Source organism: Arvicanthis niloticus, chromosome X (assembly GCF_011762505.2).
Source record: "Arvicanthis niloticus isolate mArvNil1 chromosome X, mArvNil1.pat.X, whole genome shotgun sequence".
In the NCBI taxonomy this organism is placed as follows: domain Eukaryota; kingdom Metazoa; phylum Chordata; class Mammalia; order Rodentia; family Muridae; genus Arvicanthis; species Arvicanthis niloticus.
The window spans coordinates 36838604-36847179 of NC_047679.1; the positions used below are offsets into that span (position 1 = coordinate 36838604).

The 8576-nt window shown below is 37.8% G+C and overlaps 1 pseudogene; it reads left to right on the forward strand.

Moving 5' to 3' along the window:
- The first annotated feature begins 751 nt into the window (after positions 1 to 751).
- On the forward strand, positions 752 to 7955 carry LOC117694905 (actin-related protein 3-like; annotated as a pseudogene).
- The last annotated feature ends 621 nt before the right edge of the window (positions 7956 to 8576 follow it).

Consider the following 8576-nt stretch of genomic DNA (forward strand, 5'->3'; position numbering starts at 1 on the left):
TCTTCTACAACAAGACTATAGAAGCAGTAAAGCAGGCTTAAGGTCACTCTTACACAAACTGAGTTATAAAAAGAAGACTCTGAGACCAGACCAGCTAACTGAAGAAAGCAGAGACCAATCTAAGTGCCTGGAGAAGGTTCAGACCAAATGAGTCACTTGGAAATGGCACACTCCAACCTGTTGAGCTGAGTGCAGATTTCACAGTATGCTCCAGGTCTCCAGCTTTCTTGAGCTTTTATCCACATTGGAGTGGGTTTTTGGTAATGCAGCTGACTTTGAGTCATTTCTGTTCCTGTAAGTAACCCCTTACCCATATTCCCATAAGTAACCTGTGAAATTCGTTGGTTCACCAAAGTGGACTTTGGTTGTATCTATATTGTAGCCTGTCTTGAGCTCCCTATCAGTAGTAAGTTAGACATGTGCATTGCATTTTTCTATGAAAAGTATCATCACAAAAGAGTGCTTCATTGCTTCATTTTCCTTACTTTAGTTTTGGTCTAATTTTTGCTTGACAACTTGTTTAGTTAAAGTAACCTAAAATTAGTAAGTTAGGAACATACTGCCATGCCATTATCCAGACTTCTGAACTCTTCTGCATTCTCTCCATTTATGTTGGAAAGTTTGTTCCAGGGCTACCCGAAGAAAGGCAGACCAAGAGTGACCCAGACCAGTGTACGGTCAGCTACCTCATGCCTCTACCCCCAGCCTCTTAGCAGTACGGAATGAGCAGCAGCAGCAGGCAAGAAGGAAGATGGCAGGATGGCTGCTGGCCTGTGTGGTGGACTGTGGCACAGAATATACAAAACTAGAATATGCTGGAAATACAGAACCACAGTTTTTCAACCCATTATATATTGCCCTTAAAGAGTCCTCAAAAGTGGGTGATCAAGCCCAGAGGAAGGTGATGAAAAGTGTGGATGACCTAGACTTTTTCATTGGTGATGAAGCAATAGAAAAGCCCACATATGCAACAAAGTGGCCAATCTGCCATGGTATAGTTGAAGACTAAGATTTAATGGAAAGATTTATGGAGCAAGTGATTTTTAAATACTTAAGGAAAGAATCTGAAGATAATTGCTTTTTTTTGACTGAACCTCCACTGAATACTCCAGAAAATAGGGAATATACTGCTGAAATAATGGTTGGGTCCTTCAATGTTCCAGACTTGTACATTGCTATGCAGACTGTTCTTGCCTTAGCTACATCCTGGACCTCAAGACAAATAGCAGAGCGGATGCTTATGGGTACAGTAATAGGCAGTAGAGACAGAGTCATTCATGTCATTCCTCTGGCTGAAGGATATGTTATTGGCAGCTGTATCAAACACATTCCAATTGCAGGAAGAGATATAACATATTTTATTCAGCAACTGCTGAGAGACCTAGAAGTAGGAATCCCTCCTAAACAGTCCTTGGAAACTGCAAAAGCAGTGAAGTAACACTACAGTTATATCTGCCCAGATTTACTAAAAGAGTTCAACAAGTATGACACCAATGGGTCAAAGTGTATCAAACAGTACACTTTTCGTAGTCAACGCCATCTCAAAGAAAGAGTTCTCCATTGATGTTGGCTATGAGAGATCCCTGGGACCCGAGATCTTTTTCCATCCAGAGTTTGCTAATCCAGATTTTAAACAATATGTCTCAGAAGTTGTAGATGAAGTCATTCAGAATTGCCCCATTGACACCCAGCATCCTGTTTATAAGAACATTGTCCCTTCTGGTGGTTCAACCATGTTCAGGGAGTTTGGATGTCGTTTGCAAAGATATTTGAAGAGAACTGTAGATGCCAGGCTAAAGTTAGGAGAGGAGCTAAGCAAGCATTGGTAGGTTGAAGGCCAAGCCTTTGATGTACAAGTTATTATACACCACATGCAGTAGTATGCAGTCTGGTTTGGAAGGTCAATGCTGGCTTTCACGCCTGAGTTCTACCAAGTATACCACACCAAAAAGGATTATGAAGAAATTGGACCATTTGTCATCACAATCCAGTGTTTGGAGTCAACAGTGTGCTGGGCTCTTTGGGTGTGTAGAGAGCTCTGTAATGCCTGATTGGCAACTGCTGAGTGAGCAGTGCTGAAGCTTGTTTATATTTCATAATTTTTTATACTTTGAGGAAAAAAAAGTCAAAGAAAAACTGTAGTATTGGAAGGAAAAAATGTGACCAAGGAAAAGATGAATTCAACAAGCAGCCTCATGGGACTTGGTGCACACTCTGGGTTCCATTTATCTTGAGCTGCTCCACCCCTCCGCAGCCCAATGGTTCTCTCTGCAAATGCTTTGATCTAAGAAGCTAGTCTCCTGGATTAGCCGATGCCTGCCCTGCTTTCTGGTTACTTACATTCTGTTTCTTGCTTTAAAAGAAAGACAAGACTATTGGACCAGTATTGTAATTCTGTAAAGTGGTTTTTTATTAAAACAATAATGTGATAACCAAAATTAGCATATTTATGGCCTAATGCCATTCTAATAAAGGCAGAAATCTCTTTTTAAAAATCTACCCATTGATCTGATCAAGAGTTCTCAACGAAAAAGTTAGAGGACTGAAGGAGCTGAAAGGGTTGGTGGCCCCAAGAGGAGAGCAACAGTGCCAGCCAACCAGAGCTCCCCCAGGGTTTAAATCACCAGCCTGGGAGCACAAAGGGAGGCACCCATGACTTCAGCTGTATACTTAGGGGAGGATGGCCTTGTCAGGCATGGGTAGGAGAGGAGATCCTTGGTCCCATGAAGGCTGAACACCGAGCAGGGAGGAATTCGAGGGTGGGAAGGGGGTAGGGGGTAGGTGGGGGTACACCCTTGAGGAGGCAGGAGGGGGGACGGGATAGGGGGTTTCTGGGTGGGTGGGGGGAATGGTGTGAGGGGATAAAATCTGAAATATATTTTAAAGAAATAAAAATATATATATAAATTTTAAAAAAAGAGAAACTACAAAAAAAAGAAGAAAGAAAGTTTGTTCCCAGATATAATATACTGGTTTTATTTTGCAGCTGTCCTAATTGCTAATGTTGTTGATGTCTTTTGATAAACCTACCTTTTCTGGAATATAGTGATGATAACCTTCATATTGATGTGAGAAATCCTAGCATTGACTATAATTTTCTTCTATTCATCTATTTTAACTGAGGGTAATTATAACCTTAGACAATTATTTGGGAATTATTATCTTTTCTTTCTATTTTCTGGAAGTGATTATAGTAATAGATTTTTATTTCTTCCTTATTTTTTGTTTGTTTGCTGATGTTTTGGCATATTCAGTACTGAAAATTCTTCATATATGAACATTATTTTGGGGCAGAGGATAGTTTTATTTATATAACTAAAATAGCTGTGATGTTCTATTGCAGTACTAAGAAGACTAAGGGGTTTGGTTTGGGAAAACAGAGACAGGAGAAGGCCTGTTGGCATCCTATCTGTTTTTTTTAGAATTCAAATTTATAAATTAATTACAATCTTTTCTAATCTTAGGACACCTAGAACTGGTTTTTGTTTGAATTTTCCATTTGAGTGTACTTACAAATGACTTACTTATTTACATAATCAAAAATTTCCAACATAAATGTCCTATTTTGAAAACATTTCTACATAAATTTATTTTTTTGTAAAAAATAATAAGAAAGACAATACTTCCATTTAATATTAGGTATAAAATTCCAAATATGGTCATTGTGTAATTCTTTTATCTTATGCTTTGATTGATTCATAATGAATAGTCAATATTTATTTAGTTAAGGGAATCTACTAATTCTTTAGATGAATTCAAAGAATAAAAAGTGTTGTGAATTTTAAATTGTAGGGAATAATAATAATCAAGTTTTTGCTGTTTGCTCTGTTCCTGCTGCTGCAAGCTACTCCAGAGTCTTTGGTCTAAAAACTATTTTGTTACACCTACATACTTTGTCACAAGTTTCAGTAGAATGCATGTAGCTTAACTCTTATATCCATTGACTTCATATTCATGTAGGAAAATGCAAAGATTAAGCATGACTTGATGTTTAGGGTAGAACTGTTTTGTATGATTGTTTACTTGTATGCCTAATGATGGCTGATTTGACTATCAGTTAAGAACAGTATGTAAAAAAATACTATATGTCTGTAGATTCTCCCTGTGATTTGACTTATGATGCCTCAAATATGATAACCTTTGGATATCAAGACTTCATACACAATTCACTGAAGTCCTATCAGTTTGTCAAAATTGAAGATTGTGCTGTTACTCAATTTCAGAAATCATATAGAATCATTTTACCTAAGTGTCTTTGTCTTAAGTCACTGTTTGTCTGCACTCATGGAGTATATGACAGTCTTTATTTCTCAATGATACAAAAAACCTGATCACCCTGATCTGATGCCTATGTCAATACACTCTTGCTCATTATGCATTAATACGTTGTTAATACATATTTGGGAAACAAAATCAGGAACAACCAATTAGAGGATGAAATCCAAAAGGTTTGTATATTGTTTATATCCACAGTTTTACCACTGCCATTCTCATTATATTTTATACAAACACACATTATGAAGGTTAAGAGAAAAACAACTAAGGATTAGGGGAATGTGATCTCCAAACTGAGAGAAAAATTGTGAAAGACCATACATATATTATTCAATATGTGGTAGTTGATTTTTTTCCTTTTTATTAGATGTTTTCTTTATTTTAAATGTTATTCCCTTTCCTGGTTCTCCCACCCCCAGAATTCCCCCATCTCATCCCCCATTGCTTCTATGATTGCATATGTAGTAATTATTAGAAGTCATTTCATCACCATGAAATTGGGAACAGATATCATGGGATAGGTTCTAATGATAGACACGAAACAAAGGAAGGATTTGAGCCTCTGTAGCTTATCACTTACTTTACATTTTGGCCTGATAAGATGCAAATTAATTTCACTAATCCCTTACTCATTTACTCAAAACAGAATTTTTACAATAAATAATTTTTAGTTCTAGTATTCTTTCGTAGTAAGGCTTGTTGCAGTTATTACAAATGTGAATTCTTTTCACAGTTACTTACTCTATTTTTGCTTTGATAGTCTCTAAATTTAAGAGCTCACAACTGCTAGAGAAAGGTACACATGCCAAAATTGAGGTGAGGTAAGATATAAAAGTAATTATAAACTAGAATGCCTAATTTAATCAGTATTTTTTTTTAAATCCCCAAAGGTATGGGCCTTAAATTCCTGATCTCTCCAGTACTTTAACATTAAAGGGGTGTTGTCTTTTGTCAAATGCTTTTTCTGCATCTAAGTGGTGATCATATGATTTTTTTCTTTGACTTTGTCTATATAGTGGATTACATTAATGGATTTTCATATATTGAACCAATATATGAAAACCATCCTGGGGATGAAGCCTACTGATCATGGTGAATGATAGTTTGATGTGTCCTTGAAGTCTGTTTGTAAGAATTTTATTGAGTATTTTTGCATTGATATTTATAAGCAAGATTGGTATGAATTTTACTGCAAAACAACAGTCAATATCAAATTAAATGAATAGATACTTGAAGTAATCCCATTAAAATCAGGGACAAGACAGGGAAGACCACTCTTCCCATATCTATTTAATATAGTACTCAAAGTGCTATCTAGAACTATAAGACAACAAAAGTAGATCAAGGGGATACAAATTGGCAAAGAAGAAATAAAGGTATGATTATTTGCAGATGATATGATAGTATATGTAAGAGACCCCAAAAATTCTACCAGAGACCTTCTCCAGCTGATAAACAACTTCAGCAAAGTGGTTGAATATAAAATTAAGTCTAATAAATCAGTAGCTTTCCTTTATACACATGATAAACAGGTGAGAAAAAATAGGGAAACAACTCCCTTCACAATAGCCAAAATTAATATGAAATATCTTGGGGTAAGTCTAACCAAACAAGTGAAAGATCTGTGTGACAATAACTTCAAGTCTCTAAAGAAAGAAATCGAATATCTCAGAAAATGGAGAGCTCTCCCATGCTCATGGATTGGCAGAATTAACATAGTAAAAATGGCCATTTTACCAAAGACAGTCTACAGATTCAATGCAATCCCCGTCAAAATTCCCACTCAATTCTCCAAGTATATGAAAAGAACATTTCTCAAATTCATCTGGAAAGGCAAAATACCTAGAATATAAAAAACAATTCTTAACAATAAAAGAAGAGCTGGGGGAATTACCATCCCTGACCTCAAGTTCTGCTACAGAGCAATAGTGATAAAAACTGCATGGTATAGGTATAGAGACAGGTTGATCAATGGAGTAGAATTGAAGAACAAGAAATGAAACCACACACTTACACACATCTGATCTTTGACAAAGAAGCCAAAAAATATACAATGGAAAAAAGAAAGCATCTTCAATAAATGGTACTGGTCTAACTGGCTGTCTGTATGTAGAAAAATAAAAATAGACCCATATTTTTCACCTTGCACAAAGCTCAAGTCCAAGTGGAGCAAGGACCTCAACATAAAACTAGATATACTGAATCTAATAGAAGAGAAAGTGGGAAAGAGCCTTGAACTCTTGGGAACGGGCAAAATTTCCTAAACAGAAATCCAATGGCTCATGCTATAAGATCAAGAATTGATAAATGAGGCCTCGTGAAACTGGAAAGCTTCTGTAAGGCAAAAGACATAGTCAATAAGACAAATCAGCAATCTACATATTGGGAAAACAATCTTCACTAACCTCACATCTGATAGACGGCTAATATTCAAAATATATAAAGCACTCAAGAAGCTAACCACCAAAAAAAAAAAAAAAAAAACCAACAACAACAAAAACCCCCAATCAAATAATAGGGTATAGAACTAAATCAAGAATTCTCAGCAGAGAAATCTCTAATGGTTGAGGGGCACCTAACAAAATGTTTAAAGTCCTTAGTGATCAGAGAAATGCAAATGAAAACAACCCTGAGATTCCACCTTACACCAATCAGTATGGCTAAGATCAAAACCTCAGATGACAGCACATGTTGGTGAGGATATAGAGAAAGAGGAACACTCCATTGCTGTGAGATTGCAAATTAGAATAATCACTCTGGAAATCCAACTAGAGGTTTGTCTGAAAATTGGAAATTGATCTACCTGAAGGCCCACAAATACCACGCTTGGCAATATACTCAAAAGATTTCCCACCATGCCACAGGGCATCTGTTCCACTATGTTCATAGCAGCCTTATTTGTGATAGCCAGAGGCTGGAAACAACCCAGATTTCCCATGACAGAAGAATGGATACAGAAAATATGGTTCATTTACACAATGGAATACTATTCAGCTATTAAGAATGAGGACATTCTGAGTCTTGCAGGCAAATGGATGGAACTAGAAAATATCATGCTGAGTGAGATAACTCAGACCCAAAAGGACACACATCGTTTGTACTCACTAATAAGTGAGTATTTGTCCCCTCCCCAAAAAGTACAGAATACCCAAGATATATTCCACAGAACAAAGATCAACAAGCTTTAGGGCCCAAGTGAGTACACCTCAGTCCCACTTGGGAGGGAGAAGAAAGCATCCACAAGGTGGGAGAGAGGGAGGGACCTGGGAGGGAACGGGGATGGGGGTAAGGAGAACATGATCTGATATTGGATGGGGGGGGGATGACTGAAGCCCTGAGGACCATAAGAAAGATTGAAAACAGGCAACCTTGGGAGGTAGGAGGTTGGGGGAATACTCCAAAATGTACCAGAAACCTGGGAGGTGAGAGACTTTCAGAACTCAAAGGGCGAGACCCTAGATGAAATGGCCTACAGTGGGGAGAGTGAACTTGTAAAGCCTACCTCCAGCAGAAAGACAGGGTATCAAGTGAGGGATGGGGTTGCTATTCAACAGTTAAAACTCTGACCCATAATTGTTTCTGCCTGAAGGAACTGCAGCGATGGAAATGGAGAAAAGCCTGAGGAAAAGAATGTCCTGTGGCAGACCCAAAGTGGGATCCACCTCAAAGTGATTCCCTAATGCCTGACACTATTACTGAGGCTATGGAGCACTCACAAAAAGGGACCTATCATGATTGCCCTCTGAAAGACCCAACAAGCAGCTGAAAGAGTCAGATGGAGATATTTGCACCTGAACAGTGGACAGAAGCTGGTGACCCCTGCAGTTGAATTAGGGAAAAGCTGGAAGAAGCTGAGGAGGAGGGCAACCCTGTAGGAGGACCAGCAGTCTCAATTAACCTGGACCCTTGAAATCTCTCAGATCACCAACCAGACAGTATACACCAGCTGATATAAGGCTCTCAACACATATATAGCAGAGGACAGACAGGTCTGGGTTCAGTCAGGGAAGATGCACCTAACTCTCAAGAGACTGGAAGCCCCAGGGAGTTTAGAAGTCTTGTGGGGTGGTGGTGGGGTGGGGACATGCTTGTGGAGACAGGGAGGCTGGGAGGAGGTGTGTGATGTGGAAGAGTCAGAGGGTGGACCAGGAGGGGAATAAAATCTGGAGTGTAAAAATAAATAAATTAATTAATAATAATAATAATAATAATAATAATAATAATAATAATAATAAATTATTCAGAAAAAAATTCCCAAAGGAAGAAGACATGTGTATATCTAACATATTGGTATGGTTTTT